The following is a 20,901-nucleotide window of genomic DNA, read 5'->3' as shown; positions in this document are numbered from 1 at the left end:
TCAACATTAGCTTGAATATGTCGGGGTCGAAAGTATTGATATTCCAACCTCTGTTTTTTAGGGGTGGCTGTATAGTGGGCCCTCCCCCTCGAGGTTGATGTCCACCACAATCGCTGAGTGGTCGCTTTGGGTATAGCAATCACTGATTTTCCACTCAGCCAACCTGTAGAGATTGGCGCTGACAAACGTTATGTCGATTACGGAGCCGAACCCATTTCTTAAGAAGGTGTTTTGCCCACCCACGTTAAGGAGCGCTACATCAAGGCATGCAAATGCTTCGAGCAGAGCCCTCCCTTTGGGAGATGTTTTCTGTGAGCCCCACTATATAGCCCATGCATTAAAGTCTCCCGCGATGACGAAACGCTCCCGCAACGTCGCATCCATAGCTATTTTCCCGACGATTTCTTCGAACGCGTCCAGCGGCGTACTAGGTGGTATATAGCAACTGTAAACGTAAATGCCATCAATCTTACCGCATACGAATCCTCGTTCCTTAAGTATTAATTCCGCATATAAGGGATTATGTCTGCAGGACCAAATAGCAGTCTTGCTCAATTCGTCTTGTATCCAATTCGCAGTCTTCGCTCTGTAGGGCTCACTAAGAAGTGCTAAGTCAATCTTCAACTCCAAAACTGTTTGTGCCAGAAGGTCCTGGGCTGCTTCACAATGGTTAAGATTAAGTTGCAATAATCTCATAAAGGTCTTTGTTTCTGGACCGCTTCTTTATATACTGGGCACTTATAGCCACCAGTGTGATGGTCTGTGCAGCTGAGCCCTCTTCTAGCGCACAATAAGCACTTAAGCGCGTTAGTGCATGATTTCGCCGCGTGCCCCTGGCCCCCGCACTTAAAGCAAACGCCTTTGAGATTGGATTCGGTGCCGCAGTTTTTTCCTATGTGTCCGAACTCGAGACAGTTAAAGCATCGTTTCGGCTGAACTTTTGCTCGGACTCGGCATATGACCCATCCGATTCGGACTTTACCACTTCTCGTAAGTTCCCGAACTAACTCGGTGGGTAAAGACATAGTCGCAGTCTGCGTACCGCCGTACGCTTTGCGCAAGGATCGCACACAAGACGGCTTAGCATTGAAACCTGCAAGCTGTGTGTTCAGCGCCTGGCAGACCTCTTCAACCGTCGTTACTTCGTCTATATCGCGTATTTCGCACAGAGACTCCTCCTTGAGGGACTTGACATCGGCTTTCCCTGAGAGAGCTTGTCCTACAGCTGCTTCAAGTTTTGCAGTGTCATTGTCCGACTGGCTACTGAGTTAGAAGAGGAGTTCTCCTTTAGCAGTCTTGCGGATCTTACGAACCATTGTGTTCATTTCTCTCAGTGACTCTTCATTTTTAACCGCTTTAAGGATATCCGCGTATGAGCAATCACCTGAGCTTTTGATCAGGATTGCGTCGGGGCGGGCTGGTCTCTGCTTCGGGCGCTTTTGCTTTTTAACCGTCGCCCACGCTCCTCCCTTTTCTGCTTCTTTCACTAACTCTGTTACTTCCTTCGTTGGTGCGTTCACGACTTCTGAGGTCTTTTGCGCGTTCTTCTTCTTCTTTGGTCGCACCTGCGGCGATGGTGTACCCCCGGATGCGCACTCACGGCCACGTTTTATAGACTTCTGTTTCACGCTTTGTGCCAGAGATGGGGTAGTCTGTGACTGCTTCACTTCCCAGCAAGAATTACTCGTCTTCTTGAGCGCATACGTGGCTTGCTCGTAGGAGATTGCAATAGCCTTTACCAAATCCCGAAGGTTTTGGTTAATGGTGCGTTTTCCACTTCCTACAAACTCCTTCATCTCCTTAATGAGCTTTCCGAGGCACTGGAAAGCATTAACATTACGTATATATATGTGGCAGCACAGCTTTGTAATGTCGTCAATAAAATATGTATATATATATATATATCTGCATATTGCTACAAAAGCGCGATTGATTTAATAAAAAAATTTATAATAAGTAAAAACAATGCAGAAATGAAATGTGAAATATACAAAAATGCAATCTAAGTTTATCGTTGCCAATTTATATAGATATGTATGTGGATTAAGGTTTTGAAATATGTGTAAATTGTAATTTAAAGTGCTATAGAAATTTGCTAAATTTGCAAACTTTAACAACAAATAACTTTTAAATTATAAGTTTGCGCACTTTAAAATGTATATATTTGTGATCGGGAGAACTCCCTCTTTCATTTGATACCAAGTTTTACCCCGAACTCGGGGGGTGCTATTCTAAAATTTTCCCAAAGTCTTTAATATACAATGATTTTTGCTGTTTATTTCGACACAAATTTTTGATTTGATTTTTGTGCTCATCGAAATAATTCACAATTATATAGCACCATGCCGCGAATTATGATAAAAGGTGGTGTGTGGAGAAACACTGAGGTAAGCATTTGACGCGACTGGTTACTCTTGGCCGTTTATTAACTAAATTGATAACTTTCAGGATGAAATCCTCAAAGCAGCTGTAATAAAATATGGCAAAAACCAGTGGCCACGTATTGCATCACTGCTGCACCGCAAATCTGCCAAGCAATGTAAGGCACGCTGGTACGAATGGCTTGATCCTAGCATATAGAATACAGAATGGTCACGGGAGGAGGATGAAAAGTTTTTGCATTTTGCCAAATTAATGCCAATACAATGGCGTACAATTGCGCCGATTATTTCAGAGGGTTAACTGGCACCAATTGTTTACACCAAATTGTTAGGTACAGGATTCGCCACAGGTAGGTGAGGTTGGCAATCACAACCCCTTGAATCATTTTGGTCGGCAGGTATGCCGCGGATATATTCTTGGCACTTGTTATTGATGGCTTTTATGATGCCACCAACACAACCTGGACAGACGCCAATGCTCAGTCAACCACCCAAGCCGGGTCAACCCCCAATACCCGGACACGTCCGAACGTCCTGGTTATAATGTACGCTAATACAACTAATAATTTACAAATTTGCTGATGATTATTTTTGTGTTATTTTCTTTAGCAACCACCTGCACCTGTTACTGGTAAATATCAACAGCCGCAACAGTATGATCAAGCCGAACGCCGTTTAGATCCCGATCAGATGCCAAATCCGATAAGCGTTATCATTGAAAATTAAAATAGCGCTGGTGGTGCTTTTATTACTAATGAACAGGGTTTAGTAACACCATTGGTGACCACAAAATATGTGGTAGAAGATCAGGGTAACTCCTCGCCACGTTACGTTAGGTATAGATAATAGAAATTGATGTTTTGTTTGGCATTTACATTGATCTTTCTTCTTTGCAGGTCGTCTTTGTATTGCATACCTGCAACAGCTGATTTATTAAAAACAACAGCTTTGTCCATTACACTTACCATCTCATCAGTGGCACGCATGGTTATATGAGCCACCCATTGTAAATTTTGGTAAATTGGGTGCAATTAGATGTAATCGTTGCAAGGCTCAATAGCAACTTGTAGATGCTGGTTGTTGTTGTTGTTGTAGCAATGCTCGCCCCACCTAATAGCCGCGACCGATCACAAATTGTCATCAATTTCCTCTAACGGGAGTCCAAGGAAACTTGCCGTTTCAACAGGGGTGGACCATAAGGAAAGGGGTGTTAGAGGCGTTGGTTCCACATTACAATTGAAGAGATGGTTGGTGTCATGTGGGGACACATTGCAAGCGGGGCATACATTTTGTATGTCGGGGTTGATTCTGGATAGGTAAGAGTTTAACCTGTTACAGTATCCTGAACGAAGTTGAGCAAGAGTGACACGCGTTTCCCTGGGGAGTATGCGTTCCTCTTCCCAAGTTTTGGATAATTTTCGTTAAGTACTGGATTCACCGGGCAATTCCCGGCATAAAGGTCCGACGCCTATTTATGGAGTTCACCAAGGACCTGCTTGTGTTTTTTCACTTCATACGGCTGGGTTCTCAGGTGCCGTATTTCCTCAAAATGCTTACGGAGATGATTCCTTAAGCCCCTTAGCGGTGCTGGTTCATCAATCAGATGTCTGTTGGGATGCCCAGGTTTCTGGGTATTCAACAGGAACTGTTTGGTCAGCATCTCATTTCTCTCCCTGATGGGGAGTATTCTCGCCTCATTATGCAGATGGTGTTCTGGGGACATAAGAAGACAGCCCGTGGCGATTCTGAGAGCAGTCTTTTGGCAGGCCTGTAGTTTCTTCCAGTGGGTGATTTTTAGGCTTGGCGACCATATGGGTGACGCGGTCCACCTTTTAAGACATGGGGGAAGGGTAGACCCTTCCAGGTCCTGCAGTAACGAGCCATGGTTGACCGTATCAAAAGCTTTTGATAGGTCTAGCGCTACGAGTACTGTTCTATGGTGGGGGTATTGATTTAAACCGCAATTTATCTGGGTGCTAATGGCATTTAGCGCGGTGGTAGTGCTATGGAGAGTTCTGAAGCCATACTGATGAGGGGCTAGCTGCAAATTTGCTTGGAAATAAGGGAGCAAAATGGCTTCAAGCGTCTTTGCCACTGGCGATAGGAGAGATATCGGATGATACGACTCACCTATGTTAGCTGGTTTCCCAGGCTTTAGTAGCGGGACCACCTTGGCCATTTTTCATTTCTCAGGTATGACAAAGGTGGAAAGAAACAGATTGAAGACATGCGCTAAATATTTGAAACCCTCTTTCCCTAGGCTTTTAAGCATCGGCATGGCTATGCCGTCTGGGCCCACGGCTTTGGATGGTTTAGCACGACCAATGGCGTCCTCAACCTCTTTAGCGGTGATGGTGATTGGTGACGCGCTGAATTTGTGTTTATGTGCGTGTCTATTGGCTCTCCGTCTATCTCTGTCGACCGTAGGATGCATTATATATTGTCGGCAGAAAGCGCTCGGGCATTTTTTCGCGTCCGACAGCACTTTGTCGCCAAAGGCGATGGAAACTTTGTCTTTGTGCTGAGTCGGATTCGATAGGGACTTTACGGTGGACCAAAGTTTACCCACACCGGTAGAGAGGTTACAACCTCTTAGGTGCTCCTCCCATTTCGCCCGCTTGGGTTCATCCACAAGCAATCTGATGCGTTGGTTTATATCCCTTATTTGGGGGTCGCCTGGATCAAGCTGTCTTATAAGGTCACGTTCTCTCGCTAAGTTTGCGGCCTCCGCCGAGAAGTGGGGCCGGATTTCGGGAATTCTCCCGGCGGGAATGAAATGTGCCGAGGCGGATTTAATGACCTTACGGAAGGCACGCTCCCCTTGGCGGGAATCAGTCGGGATAGGGAGGGAAGCTAGGCGGCTGTCTGTAAAGGATTTATATTCTTCCCACTTTCCTTTTTTGAAGTTTATGAAAGTGCGTTTTTCAGTGACGATGAAGTCGGCGGTACGCTCAAGCGAAATAAGTATGGGCAGGTGGTCGGATGCCAAAGTTACCGTCGGCTGCTAGTTGATGCAGTTTTCGAGTTCTGCGCTCACGATTGATATATCTGGCGAGCTGTGACAGCTTCCTACCATACGTGTGGGGGCGTCTCCGTTTATTGTGCAGAACGTCGTTTCTTCTATTTGATCCGCCAACATCTCACCCCTACTGTCCGCCCGCAAGTTTGAATGCCATAGATCATGATGGGTATTGAAATCGCCTAAGATAATGCGATTGTTGCCAGTGAGTAAGGCCCTGATATTGAAGCGGTATCCACTGGGGCAACAGGTGGCAGGAGGGATGTAGATGTTGATGATTTCTAGGTTTGCATCGCCTGACCGGACAGATAGGCCTTGACGTTCTAAGACACTGTCCCTGCGGTCGATGTCAGGATCAAATATATAATATTGCACAGAGTGGTGTATGATAAACGCGAGACCGCCTCCATTTCCGCTCTCGCGGGCTTTCATGTGGACGTTATACCCAGAGCAGGTCTGCAATGCAGATCTTGCTGTGAGTTTAGTCTCTTGAATCGCAGAAATGCGGATGTTGTGCCGCTTCATGAAATCGACTATCTCCGTAATCTTCGCAGTTAGTCCATTAGAGTTTAACTGCAGAATTCTGAAGTGCATAAGGGGAGACGTCGCCACTCTGGGGGTAAGTGACGGGTGACTACGCCTGGGTTGTGGAAGGCCAGGACGCAATTGCTGTTGTGGCCCTGGGACTGGGCGTCCTTGGGCAAGCATTGGGGTACCCGGATGATTTGGGTTTGCGACCTGACAACATGGCGCGATGAAACCCGTCGGGGGTTGCCGTCGCGGAGACCAGAACATCTAGGAAAGTGGCACCACCAAAGGCAGGAGCTGCATTGCGCGGATGTCGCAAACCTATATATTCTGTGCTGGCAGACGGTGCAAACGGAGGTAGGGACTAAGAGTCTGTTTCCCTGACCTGCACGATTGCTGCCGGAAAAAAGGGGTGAGAAGACGGGGGCAGGGGCTGATGCTCAGCATTGCTACCAACTCTACTATGAAGGTAGTAGTTATGAGTGGTATCAGCTGTTTGAGTTGTTGGCGCCGTGGGGCGCGAGCATCAGCGGGTACTTGTTGTGGCTTGCTGAGCAGCGGGGCTGCTGGAAGGTAGTGGGGGCGCTTAGGCGTAGACTACGGGATGCCCTTGGGCGTGAACAGCAAAGAGCCACAAAAGATTTATAAAAGTTACGTGGACGTCGGGTTTTGGGATCAAGCCCAGAACAACCTGCCCGATGCAACCATCCTTTGCACGAGACACACTGAACAGAGTATGACCGTCCTAAAAATATTCTTTTCCGGCAGATGCAGCAAAACCATTTCTCAGGACCGGGGTCAGGAGACGGACCCGGATTGGATTCGATGCCTTCCCGGAGTAATAGAATATGGAGCAGTCCTGCTGCAAGGAGCTGCTGGGAGGATGACAATTTGTGGGAGGGACGAAACAAATTAGATGGGGTCACACTGAAATGACAGTCCTTGGTCGGGAATAATCCCGAGTCGCTCCGGTACATAGAACCGACTGCCTTGGGAAGCGGGTAGATGCTGGTCGTCGTTTCCAATGTCTAATGTGTAAAGTAACAAGAGATGGTAAAAAAAATCTTTCACTTTTACTTGTGTTCATTGATCCATATTTTTTCTCAACAGTGCCAACTGCATATTTCCAACATTTGGGCCATACCGGACAGCGTGTCGATAAATATGAACATCCTGAACTTGTATTGGGTACATGAGTATTTGTGTAAAAAAGGGTTGGGTACCGATAGCTCTCATGGCAAACCTCAACTCATATCCAACATCAATGCCTCGCATTCAATTGTGGCACTGTACGCACTACATTGGGTTCACGTTGTATGGACAAGCATATTGTTGATTCCAGTGGTAAGGCCACAATTTCAAATGATGGGGCAACCATTATGAAACTATTGGATATTGTGAATTTAGCCGTAAAACTCTAGTAGACATCGCCAAATTTCAAAATGCTGAGGTAAGTTTTTTTGTTATATTAGAATGTGTAGAATAAAAATGTTTATCTTATCAGGTCGGCGATGGCACAACTTCAGTAGTATTTTAAGCATGTGAAATCTTAAAACAAGTTAAGCCAGATGTTGAGGAAGGCGTGCATGCACGTATCATCATTAAAGCTATACGTAAAGCATTACAATTATGCATGCTAAAATATGACATGGTTGTACATTTCGAAGCGCCAATCAAAGGAGCAACATAGTGCTTTATTGGAAAAATGATCTGCCACAGCAAGGTCCTCCAATGCCCAAGAGTATCAGAAAATTGTTGATGCTGAATGGCGTATTCTGTAGAATAAACTAGCTAAGTAAGGCGCCAATGTTGTGTTTTCTAAATTACCAATTGGTGATGTTGCTACACAGTATTTTTCAGATCGTGATATGTTCTGTGCTGTTCATGTACCAGAAGAAGATTGGATACGTAGAATGAAAGCTTGTGGTGGTGCTGTTATGACTACAGCTAATGATATTAATTCAAGTGTTTTGGGTCAATGTGATTACTTTGAAGAACGTCAGGTTGGTGGTGAACGTTTCAACATTTTCCAAGGTATGACATTAATTTAATTTTTATAGTTTATAATTGTTTAAAGGTTGCGTTAATGCTAGAACAAGTACATTGATTTAACGTGGCAGTGTTGAACAATTTTTGGAAGAAACTGAGCTTCGTTACATGATGCTATAATGCTTGTGCGGCGTACAATTAAACATGATTCTGTTGTTGCGGGATTCAAGGGGTTGTGTAGCGCAATATATAGCTTCTCCAACCCAATTGTCAACCTCACCTTCGAGCGGCGAATCCCGTTTCACTAACAGACGGGGCTCTGGCGACCCCAAGCTCCTCATAGAACTTGGGGGTGGGGAGGGAGGGATGGCCTGATGGTTTAATGTGGCCATATAAATCGTTCCCGAGATGGTCGGCCCAGCACCTTAATGGTGCTGTTACCGGAGCGTATCGGATCTGTATCCGACAAAGGACCATCACATCGATAACACTCCCCAAAGCCTTCGGGGAGTAACCTAATCACTACAACAACAACAACAACATTCTGTTGTTGCTGGTAAGTCAAAATACAAATTGAAAAAATGTCTAATCGTAGGCCTCATTCTCTATTACGAAACGAACTTTCGATGCGGATGAGAGACGAATCGCTAGTGTATTTGCACTATGTTAAACAATGGCAACTTATCACTTGACAATTACTTTTGCCTTCCTGTTAGTTAGAAAGGTAAAGACCGATCGAAAATGATAGAGAATACCATTGCTAAACGAAATCGTTTGGAGGCGATGGCCTGAAGGTTTAATGTGGCCACATAAATTGTTCCCGAGATGGTCGGGCTACCTTTTTAATGGTTCTGTGTTACCGGAGCTTACCGGATCTGTATCCGGCTAAAGGACCATCACATCGATAACACTCCCCAAAGCCTTCGGGGAGCAACCTTATCGCTACAAAAACAACAACAACATTGTGTCCAAATCCCGAAAAAAAACTATAAAATTTGTGTCAGTGAAATGATAATTATTGCTCTTGGTTGTTAGTTTTGAGGCATCGTCATCGAGTTCCTTCTGATCGTATATGCCGGTTCTTTTGCATTCTTTTACATGCATAAAGTGCCGTTGAAGCCTTCCTCACCCTCTCCTCCACGTTGAGCTTCCATGACAGCTTACTGTCTAGGATCATTCCTAGATATTTTGTGCAAGGTTTCTCCCGTAGGGTCGCCCCTCCTAACTTAGGCCTGGTCCAATTAGGGACCTTGTACGTCTTTGTAAACAAGACCATCTGCGTAAACCGTAAGTTTTTCTGGTCTCTCGTAGAATCCCCTAAGCAGTTGGTTAATGACCAGCGTCCACAGCAGAGGTGATAGCACCCCTCCCTGCGGAGTGCCCCTGTCCACTAATTTCGTGGCCGCGTACAATCCCCATTGCGAAGTAATCTTACTGCAGTTTAACATGCAGTCGATCCATCTGGGTAAGGCTGGATGTACTTTAACGTAATTAAGACCATCAATAATCGCCCATTTAGAAAGCCCCGGCAATGCTTAAGAAGATTTCTAGAGCATATTCCTTATATTCCAGGGCTTTTTAAACGGTTTTATTTAGCTTGAGTTGACAGGCTGCACGGCCGCATGCACGGCCGTTGTGAACGAATCTTGTAATTGAAATTTAAGTAACTTCCCGATAAGCTACAAGCTTGAAACTTAGAATATAGTTCAGAACCCGATGACAATGCAATAATAAGAAAAAAATCGCCGCTAGGTGGCGCAAGGATCGAGATATTCGCAAAATTCGCATTTGTGGTCCGATTTGGCTCATATTTGGAACACATAATACATGCAAGAATAGAAATCGACCTGTGAAAAAATCGCCCCTAGGTGGCGCATGGATCGATATATTCGCAAAATTCGCATTTGTAGTCCGATTTGGCTCATATTTGGAATACATAATACATGCAAGAATAGAAATTGACCTGTGAAAAAAAATCGCCGCTAGGTAGCACATGGATCGAGATATTCACAAAAATCGTATTTGTTGTCCGATTTGGCTCATATTTGGAACATATAATACATACAAGAATAGAAAACGACCTATCAAAAAAATTGCCGCTAGGTGGCGCAAGCATCGAGATATTCACAAAAATCGTATTTGTGGTCCGATTTGATTTGGTCCATATTTGGAACACATAATACATACATGAATAGAAAGCGACCTATGATGCCCGATTTGGCTCATATTTGGAACAAATATTACATACATTCCGGTAGAAATGACATCAAAATATTTTGGAGTTCGAGGAGGGACAAGCATACGTGGCGCAGAGTCGAGTAAAGTCTTTGGAAGGATTATGTATTGAGGACTTAGGTTGTTACAAATTGTCTGGAAAGAGTCCTTGTAATAATGAGTCACTAAATGAACTAAATAGAATGAGAAATAATAGGCAATTAAATAAAGACTAAAAACTTGAAAATAAAATAATTAAAAAAATTTTTTTAAGTTAAACGGTTTTATTGAAAACAATACTTACATGAAATAATAAAAATACGAAAAGCTAGAAAATAATTAGGTAGGTCCTAGGTACTAGTCATCACACTCCTTATCAATCTAGGGCATTGATCAGACAATTAAATAAAAGCGTTGGACGCGTCATATTTCTATTGATAGTCATAAGTAAAACCAACTGAACCTTAATCAGGTTATGCTACGCCTCACATTTTTAGAAATTTCACGCGCCCAACGCTTTTATTTAATTGTCTGATCAACGCCCTAGATTGATAAGGAGTGTGATGACTAGTACCTAGGACCTACCTAATTATTTTCTAGCTTTTCGTATTTTTATTATTTCATGTAAGTATTGTTTTCAATAAAACCGTTTAACTTAAAATTTTTTTTTAAATTATTTTATTCTATGCTTATTACCACCCTATGCAATACGGTGTCTACTGACTTACCTTTGGTGTACGCCTGTTGTGTTGTGGAGGGCAGCTTTTCATCCACGTTGGACTTTATGTACATGTTTGAGCAGAAATGATGTTAAGCTATTGGGTCTATAATCTTTGGGATACACGTGACCGATCTTCCTCGCCTTTGGTAGGAAAGCTACACGAGCAGTTCTCCAAGAGTGCGGTACATGATTCAGTTTATGCACCCATCGAATATTATTTTAAGCTATCCCACGACCGCCCTACTTGAAACTTGTAGCATGGCCGGACATGTACCATCTGAGCCCGGCGATTTCACCACCACTACGAGGTCCTCAGTAGTGTAATTAGGCAGCATATATGAATGCAGCTGTTTCCTTACCATTACTACAGCTCGCACCCGTCCTTCCGTTTGCGCATAGTAAACCCCAAATCCGCGCGCGTTAAGTCCAGAAACCTTTCCTCCCGATGGAATCACGGCTCCTGGATCAGCGCGTTAGGAGGAGGAGTTCGCTCGACGCCACTTTACTGTGTTGGAGGTTTATCTGTAGGACTCGCAGCACCAATGGGCTGCTTGTCCCCCTCCAGCACCTTCATCGTGACGTCGTCGTCCTCCCCTAGCCCTTTTGGTTTAGAGTGTTCGAAGCCCCCTTCAGCCTCTTGTACCTGTTGTGCCGGGTGTTCCCCTGTGCGACTCACAGCACCATCTGGCTGTTGGTCCCCTTCTAACACATTCGGGGTGACGTGGGCTACCTCCACCTGTCTTTTTTCCCTTAGGCTTTTGAGGTCCTTTTCGACTTCGCCCAGGTCCAGCGTGTTCGGACTTTAATACCCGCGACTTCTTTTCCTGAGTCGCATATAAATTTTGCCTGTACCTAAGGACATTTTTCCAAGCTGCGTACAATATATCCTCCGCCTGCTTGTTTATTTGGAAGATGTATGACTGTCCTTCCTTCGTAGGCCGATATACAGTAAGTACCTTCCAATCCTGTGTCGGTATGTTCGGATTCTGATTCTGCAAAAGTCGCAGTGTATCCTCCGACTTCATCACGCATGGTATCCATACCTTAACTTCTGGCACCTTGGGGATTTGCGCTTTATCCACCATCTCAAAACGCGCGTTCGTGCCCTGCCTTTTGGAACCACTTCCTCCAGCCACCGCAAGCTCGCGATGTTGTCGCACGCTATCATCTTCATACCATTATACCATCCCCCGAATCAAAGGTTGGAAGGAGCTTACTTGGTTATTTCCGCATCATCTTAAGCATTGTGCTAATAAGCTCCTTTTCTACAGATCTCCACCTTTCACTAGTTATCTGTTCGAAAGGACTGCTACGAGTCGGAGTACGGAGTCTTAGCTCCCTTTAGCACCTCCGAGAAAGTCGGAGTCTTAGCGTTATCTCCCTTTGGCTTATCTCTTATTTCCATAGTTGGAACTTCCCTCTGACTCGCAGCCTTCGAGGTACTTGCTACCTCGCTATTGGGGCCCATCTGTCTTACAGCTTTGGGCCTACTTGTCTTGTCTACGGGACTGCCCTGCGTCGCGGCTCTGGGACCGGGCCCTTTCTGCTTCTTGAAAGCAGGCTTGTCGCCTTCCGCCGAACGTTGCCTCTTCATTCTGCCATTCGACGCTTCTTCCTCCTCATACCGGTTGCAGAACCGAGGGTTTCTCGCAGCAAACCTTTTGAAATGCCTTCGACCTACTTCTACCGCCTCATGAGCCCATGCCAAACGCTCGATCACCTCTTCTGTTGGGTCCACCACTGCTCCCAAGCGCTGTACAATTCTTAGTACTGCACGGTACTTCGAGAGTGCTCTTTGCTCCGTACCCTTCTCCACTCTTCTACTCCTTTTTCATTTGTGTGCTTCTCCAACACGGAGTTCATTGAATCAGCACTACTCTCGCTCCCCGAGTCCGACGCATCGCTTAATGCGTATTTGTCGTCCTTGGCTTGCGCCTCAGTCCTCTTCTTTTCATCGTCCTTATGAAAATTAGGTAATGAGTCGTTCATCTTGGTCGTACGACCACCAGCCCGACAAGGCGGGCTCAGCGGTCCAGTATTATATACGGGAAAAGAACCGTCAGCCACAGCAGCGCCCCTTACTGTGGTAAGGCCATCAATACTTCCCGAGGTGGTCCGGTATCGGGAAGGCTCCGTTCGAATACAGCCGAATTTATCCCCTGGCTACAAACCGTCCAATAGGCACGGTCCGCATAACACCCTGGATTAGGGGGTTGGTAGTTCTTGGTCACCGACATCCCGCCGCCCTCCTATGAGGCGAAACGGCGTAGATGCCAGTCCTAAACAGCTCCTCCTCATAGTCGGGCGCTATGGAGATCGGCTAAGCCCTCACACCAACGACGATTTTCGTTACAATTGCTAGTGCATGCTCTCCAAGATGTAGATCCTGATCGAAAGTCACACCCAAAATTTTAGGGTGTAAGACAGTCGGTAGGGTAATGCCATATGGTCGACATTTGGCGCGGTCATGTTTTAAATAAGGTTGCAGATGATTTGGTTGGTGACAATATCAGGTTTCGCGAGGCGACAAAACTGGAGAGATTGGGGAGGTAGCTGTTTATTTTATTACAAACCTCATCGATGTAGGAAACAATAGCATAGGCGTAGAAGTAATAGTGACTCCTGGTGGTAAAGGTAGCTATTGATATGTAGAAGTTAAGCAGAAGTTTGAATATGAGTTTTTTTAAGTTATAGCAAATAAAAGCGTTGAGGATTTTTAATATCTTACCAGGTACCTTCGTACATGTTTCTAAGAATGAAGAATAAAACCTATTCAAACTCAATTTTCACCAGGACAAAGCCGCTGAGACTTCGCTATACTTTAGCATACAATACGTTACCCCATTTTAGCACAACTATCATTTTTTGATTTTATTAAATTTTATAAAAGGTTTCTTCCTCTACAGTTCTATTTCGGTATTGGATGGTAAATATGGCTTTCGCATTTTCTCCATCAATAACTGTGAAAAGGTGGAAGAAATCTATGCGTGTAAATCTCACATATTATCTTGGTCGAGCGCTTCTTCAATAGCTCTTTAGTGGTGATGGTGACAGCAGAGAAACCCAACTGTTTACAAATGTTACACTTCAAAAAGAATCAAAATATCTGCCATTGCGTCTACGGCTCAAATACCCACAATATATGAATGAATCGATTGCACCTAATTGTCTGCCTAACGGATAGTATACATATTCATCAAATCGAAAATATTGCACCAAACGAACTGGGTCTGAATACTGAAACAGTACACATATTCAAAATCGATGAGGAGGCTGTGATGATGGTATAGGGTGAGTTGTAGAATAACATACGAAAACCACTTTAACCCATCTATATATTTGCATTACAGCTAAAGCTTTACAAACAGCAAAAATTGCTGGCGCCAAGCAATTGGAAAAGGCAGTGAAGCATTCATCACACTGTACGGATGGTGTAAAGTTAGAAACTGCTGTTGTAACAGCTGCCACCGACACAACGGTCATCTCTACTTCGCCGAGTAGCGGCTCGTCCGACTATCTATCGAAGACAGTATAATCATATCTTTTGCCAACACAGGTTAGCGATGTGCTTGCACAGGAAAAGATTTCATTTGGAAAACAAAAACCAATTAATAAGGGATGTGATACAATTGCTGTCGGAATTAGATTTGAAACCAATCAATACTCCTGCTAAGGGTTATTGCTTGAATTATAATTTTTAGAACAATAATAAGTCTGACTTAATTACAAGTCGTACATTTTTAAGGTTATCAATTACGACAGCAATCGGATTCCACGACACCTTTGAATATTCTTGATCTGAAAAAAGAGTAAACCTAATCTGAATTTCTACTAAGCTTTAAGTTGTAAATTATTTAAATAATTGGAGTTTTTTCTGAAGCTTAAAATTATTTTCTGTTCGCTTGGAAAAGATTTCAATTGGAAAATAAAAACCAATAAGGCGAGTTTATTTATTATTAAGTTTCTTACTTTTCTTTTTTTCAACTGTATTAATTTAAGTTACAATTTCATGTACATATATAATAAGGTATGTCGTGATACGATTGCTGTTGGAATTAGATTTGAAACCAATCAATACTCCTGCGAGGGTTTCAGAATTATTGCTTGAATGATTAGATTTAGAACAATAATAAGTCTGACTCAATTACTAGTCCTACATTTTTTAATTCATATTTTACTTTATTACTTTCAAATTCAATTACGACAGCAATCCGATTCCACGACACCTTTGAATATTATTCTTGATTTGAAAACAAGAGTAAATCTAATCTGAATTTCTACTTAGCTTTAAGTTGTAGACTTAAATTGATTCAAATAATCAAATTTTGTATTCGAAACCATGTAAACAACTCAAATTATACATGAATATAACACACTTCTGAATTGTCCAAATGTAAAGTTAGCTGCAGCAGCAATATAGCTCAAAGCAATTAATATATTTTTATGTTATTATTAAAGTACTTACTTCCTTTTTATATTAAATGTATTAATTTAAGTTGCAATTTCATGAATATATGAGGCTCCAAGATGCAAAACCAGATGAATCCATGATATGTAAAACTTAGAAAAGCTGAAATTTTGTAAATTGTTATCAATTTTCAATATGGGTTTTTAGAATGTTGCTAGGCGATGCAATATTGTCGCAATTTAAATATTATTTAAAAATTTTTAAATATCTGGTTTTGCATCTAGGCGCCTCATATATTCTTTATTTGACAAAAATTTACTAAATCTAATGATATGTTTTATATAAATGTTTATATTATATGTTATGTTTGGTTATTATAATTAAAAATAAATATTGAAAATTAAATTTTTTGGTTCATATTTTATTCTCGTGGCTGCTACAGGTAAAGTAAATCGGCAGGTAAAATTCAAGTTATATGGCGGTTATATAAACGGTAAAACCGCAGTAAAATTGATTGTCAAATGACTCGAAAATGTAGAGGAAAAAACCGAAAATTTGACCGCCTTTTGACGCGCATTGTGACGTGTGTGAGCAGAGCAGTGCTATGCTCACATCCTATAAGTGGGAGCGGAATGCACAATCATAAATAGGTATGAAATGGGAAAAAAATGTAAAAAAGTTACCGACGCCTGAACAAACGTGACCAAAATTTAATAAGGGGCGTGACCGCACAATGGCGGTCAAATTACTAGTCAAATGACGTGGAGCGTTTTTGCAGGGCTGTTTATTTAATAAATGAAGTATCCTTAAGGAAAGGTGTTGAGGTGTAAAATAGAACGATACCTCATACTATTAAATACAACTCTGCTATATATACTACCATATATATTCTGTCAAATAAAATGAAATTTTTATACTCTCTCTTCCGGTTTGTACTACCATTAAACGTGTTTTGGTTTTATTCACTGCCTGAAATATTTAACTTTACTACAGACTCCTATATATCAAAATGATCTGGGCGAAAAATTCATTTAGCCATATCCATCCGTCCGTCCGTCTGTATGCCCCTAAACACGATAACTTGAGTAAATTTTGAGGTATCTTAATGATTTTGAATGAATGATTTTGAAATGAATTTGGTATGTAAGTTCCTGGGCACTTATCTCAGATCGCTATATAAAATGAACGAAATCGGACCATAACCACGTCCACTTTTTCGATATAGAAAACTTCCGAAAACCTAACAAGTGCGATAATTCATTACCAAAAACGGATAAAGCAATGAAGCTTTGTAGGTGAGTTTACCTTATGACGCAGAATAGAAAATAGGTAAAATTTTGGACAATGGGCGTGGCACCGCCCACTTAAAAAAAGGTTATTTAAAAGATTTGCAAGCCGTAATTTGGCAGTCGTTGATATCATGATGAAATTTGGCAAAAACGTTACCGCTGTTACTATATGTGTTCTAAATAAAAATTAGTAAAATCGGATAAGGAACACGCCCACTTAAAAAACAAAAAATTTAAGTCAAATTTTAACCAAAAATTGAATATCTTTACAGCATATAAGTAAATTAAGTCAGCATTTACCTCCAGTAATGATATGGTGCAACAAAATATAAAAATTAAAGAAATGTTCAAAATGGGCGTGGCCCCGCACTTTTTCATTTAATTTGTCTAGAATACTTTTAATGCCGTGAGTCGAACAAAAATTTACCAATTTGGTAAGGGCATAGCTTCTATGACGATAACTGTTTCCTGTGAAAATGGGCAAAATCGGTCGAAACCACGTCCAGTTTTTATACACAGACTTCTGTCCCTTCGCTCGGCCATTTACACGAATGTCTTTACTAAACTTAGTCACGTACTTATCTGAACTCACTTTATCTTGGTATTAAAAATGGGCGAAATCTGACTATGACCACGGCCACTTTTTCAATATCGAAAATTTCAAAAAATGAAGAAAATGTCACAATTCTACACCAAATACGGAAAAAGGGATGAAACATGGTGTTTGGATTTGTTTTTTGACGCAAAATATAACTTTAGAAAAAACTTTGTAAAATGGGTTTGAAGTAGAAGAAAATGAAAAAGTTCTGCAGGGCGAAATCAAAAGCCCTTGGCATCATGGCAGGAAAACTGTTCGTAGTATTACATATATAAATAAATTAACGGTAGCCGAATAATGATGTTCTGGGTCACCCTGGTATCTATTTTGGTCGATATACTACTAAGGGACACTCCCATTTAAAACCCTCATTAATACCTTTAATTTATACCCATATCGTACAAACAGATTATAGAGTCACCCCTGTAGCGGAATTCACTAACTTATAACGATGTGATTTGTCGAGATTTTAATTAACGATTTTGTCGCTTGCCTTATCGATTGTGCTATTCACTAACTTTGTTTTAACGAATCGAAATAAATTACATTTAAATTTCGTTTTAATAGTATAAAGGTGGCAGCACAGCTTAACGAAACCTAAAAATTGCGAAAAGCACAAAAGGAGTGCCAAAAATAAATAAGTTCCGCATACTAAACTCTTTTTAAAAGTTTTTACATATTTTAACAAAAGGTAAGTAAATGCGGTATTAATTTTTTTTTTCTCTGTTCATATCGCAGTTATTCTTGTACCCCTTAATTGACCATTAAGTTGAGAAATAATATCATGAGCCAAGTCTAGGGTTAGTCGGTACAGCTTTAGAAACTCATCTACTTCTCTATGAACCACTGGCGATGGACTTAGTAATTCTTCATTTTGTGATAAAACGTACGCCAAGTACTCAAATGCCATTGGATTTATAAATAAAGCAGCTTTTCGTGTTTGAAAGTATTTAATTAAAGTTCCGATTTTCTTTTTTAACTAAAATTGCCAGAAATATTAATATCGTGATTTTTAACGCAGCCAATTTACTTGCCGTTTATTTAACGACACAGCTGATCGTCGATAAACGAATATCGATACAAAATAGTTACTGAATAACGAAATCGTTATAGTTATCGATTTGCAAATAATCGATGGCAAATGTCGTTAAAAAAGTTAGTGAATTCCACTACTGGTCCTCCTTTATGGCGATATCTCGAAAAGGCGTCCACCTATAGAACTAAGGTCCACTACCTTTTAAAATACTCTTTAATACCTTTCATTTTATACACATGTCATACAAACACAGATGAACAGAACTCACAGAGTATATTCATTTTGTTCGCATAATTGTATTCCGTAACGGTGTAAACTTATCGAGAGTAATTTAGACTTCCATATATCAAAGTTAAAAATACATTTTTGGCATACGGCTCATAATTTCCACCTTATAGGAGTTATATATGATTATAGGCTTAGATTTCGATCGAGGCAAATATTTCTCACATATTTCGGACTCTTATAGGACTCATAATTAAGAGCGCTTCGAAAATATTTCAGAGGTGATTTAAAAAAAATGGTAAAGAAGTGAATAAATGATAAAGTAATAAAACAAATAAAACGAATTGATAGCTGAAGAAAGATAGCAAAGGCAAGTTGCTCCACTTATTAGTATTACCATTTGTATGTATCTAAGAAAAAAACAAATTTGTCTCCAAAGCTCTGAGCTGAGTATGTAATGTTCGGTTACACCCGAACTTAGCCTTCCTTTCTTGTTATGTTAAACCGTTTTATTGAAAACAGTACTTACATTCAGTAATAATAATACTAAAAGATAGAAAATAATTAGGTAGATCTTAGGTACTAGTCATCACACTCCTCATTCTGACTATTGATAGTCAACCGCTTACATCTTTATAAATTATATTTTCATATATGCATAAGTAAAATCAACTTAACCTTAAGGCTCCATTACTGATACTTAGCATAGACTTGACTTCACTTAGCGTAAACTTGGCAACTTAGCCACGATTATACTCCACTTAACGCATACAATCTGGCATCATAATCAATAAATGTCAATTTGTATGACAAAATGTCAAAATGAAATGGAAACAAACAAATGGCATCTCAAAATATAAACGTCACTTAGAACTTACATAGAAAATCAAAATTCAACAGACTTCTAAGTCAAGTTAAGTGTTGCTAAGTTTTGAGTAATCAGTAACATGCAATGTTCATTTAACAGAACTGTAAGAGCCGTTTTCACACTGGCGAGTTAACTCAAGTTTTACTTTAACTCAGTTGCAAGAGTTAACCTACACTTCAATAAACTTCAATTTTACAGTGAAGAGTTAACTTTCCAATGAAGTCAAATAAAATCAGCTGATTTTAGTAATAAAGTATGGCAACATTATTTATTAGTGAGAAAGAAGAATAATAAAACAAAATAGCAAAATATCTGACCAGAAGCACGCATCAAATTTTTCATCAGCAGAAATTGACAAATTATTATTAATTGTCGAAACAAAAAAAAAGCATTATAGAATGCAAAAAAACCGACCGCGTTAGTGTCGATATGAAGGAGAAGTGTTGGGATGAAATATCCCTTCGATTCAATGCCGAGTTTGGTACGGGACGAACCAAGAAAGTGTTGAAGGATAAATATAGTAATTTAAAGAAAGCGTTAAAAAAAAAAAAACAAAATCAGAAGTGCGGAAATCTTTATATACTACTGGTGGAGGCCCAGCATCAAGCCATACATATTCTCCATCAGATGAGCATTTAATGCGTATAGTGCACGATACGCAAACAAGCGGTAGGGGATCGAATTACGATGGCGACCACACTATGGAAGATGGTAAGCATACTCAATATTCTATAAGATAAGCTGGTAATTATTTCTGTTTATTTTCAAACAGTTCATGCAAATAGTGGCGAAGATTTTGAATACGAAGTAGTGACTGAGGAAGGGATAGTGGAAGTGTTAGAGGACTGCGAAGATAAGGAATGTATTTCTAATATTAATTTCAAATTTGATGACGATGTGACTTTTAACTATGTAATTTTTTTAGATGTTAATGTAAACTGGAGCAAATATACTCCTAGTATGCTTAAAAGCGCCAAGCTGGCACCAAATTTAAAACAAAGCTCGAAGTCCAGCTGGGACGATTTGGCTGAAACCAAGAAAATATGCGCTGAAAAGGACTTGGAAATACGTATTAAAGAACATGACATGAATGTTAGGCGGGAGGAAGAGGGACGTGCTCAACGCCTATTAGAGCATGAACAGCGAATGAGGCACGCAGAAGAAGAGCATCAAATAAGGATGAAGATTTTAAAAACTGAGTGTGGAGTGGAGTGGGAATTGGGGAGTGTGGGGTGTAGTGGGAAGTGGGGAGTGTGGAGTGGTAGTGGGAAGTGGGGAGTAGTAGTGGAGTATGGAGTGGATTGGGAGTGGAGTGGGAAGTGGGGAGTGGTAGTGGAGTGTATTGGTGAATGGAGTGGAGTGGGGAGTGGGAGTGGAGTGGAATGGGAATGAAGAGTGGAGTGGTAGTGGAGTGTACTGGGGAATGGAATGGAGTGGGGAGTGGGAGTGGAGTGGGAAGTGGGAGTGTGTGTGCGAATGCGAAAAATGTATAAATATATGAAAGCCAAAGTTCGGAAGGGACAAAGACGCAAATATACAACCTTGAAAATAATTTTAAATTTGTTTTACTTAACTGAATATGTTATTTTAGAGTTTAGCTCATCAGACGACTGCTCATCTGCGTA

General features: G+C 41.2%; 1 protein-coding gene across 1 annotated transcript in view; it reads left to right on the top strand.

The window, feature by feature from the left end:
- The first annotated feature begins 2,048 nt into the window (after positions 1–2,048).
- LOC137244416 (protein transport protein Sec24C-like) overlaps positions 2,049–20,901 on the top strand; it is a 59,970-nt gene continuing 41,117 nt past the window's right edge. Inside the window, exon 1 of the transcript XR_010950974.1 lies at positions 2,049–2,387. The gene's annotated coding sequence lies outside the window, so the exon portion shown is untranslated. The remainder of the gene's footprint in view (positions 2,388–20,901) is intronic.

Source organism: Eurosta solidaginis, chromosome 3 (assembly GCF_040869045.1).
Source record: "Eurosta solidaginis isolate ZX-2024a chromosome 3, ASM4086904v1, whole genome shotgun sequence".
NCBI lineage: Eukaryota > Metazoa > Arthropoda > Insecta > Diptera > Tephritidae > Eurosta > Eurosta solidaginis.
Note: the sequence above shows the minus strand (reverse complement) of the source record. Positions and strands in the feature narration are given on the sequence as shown.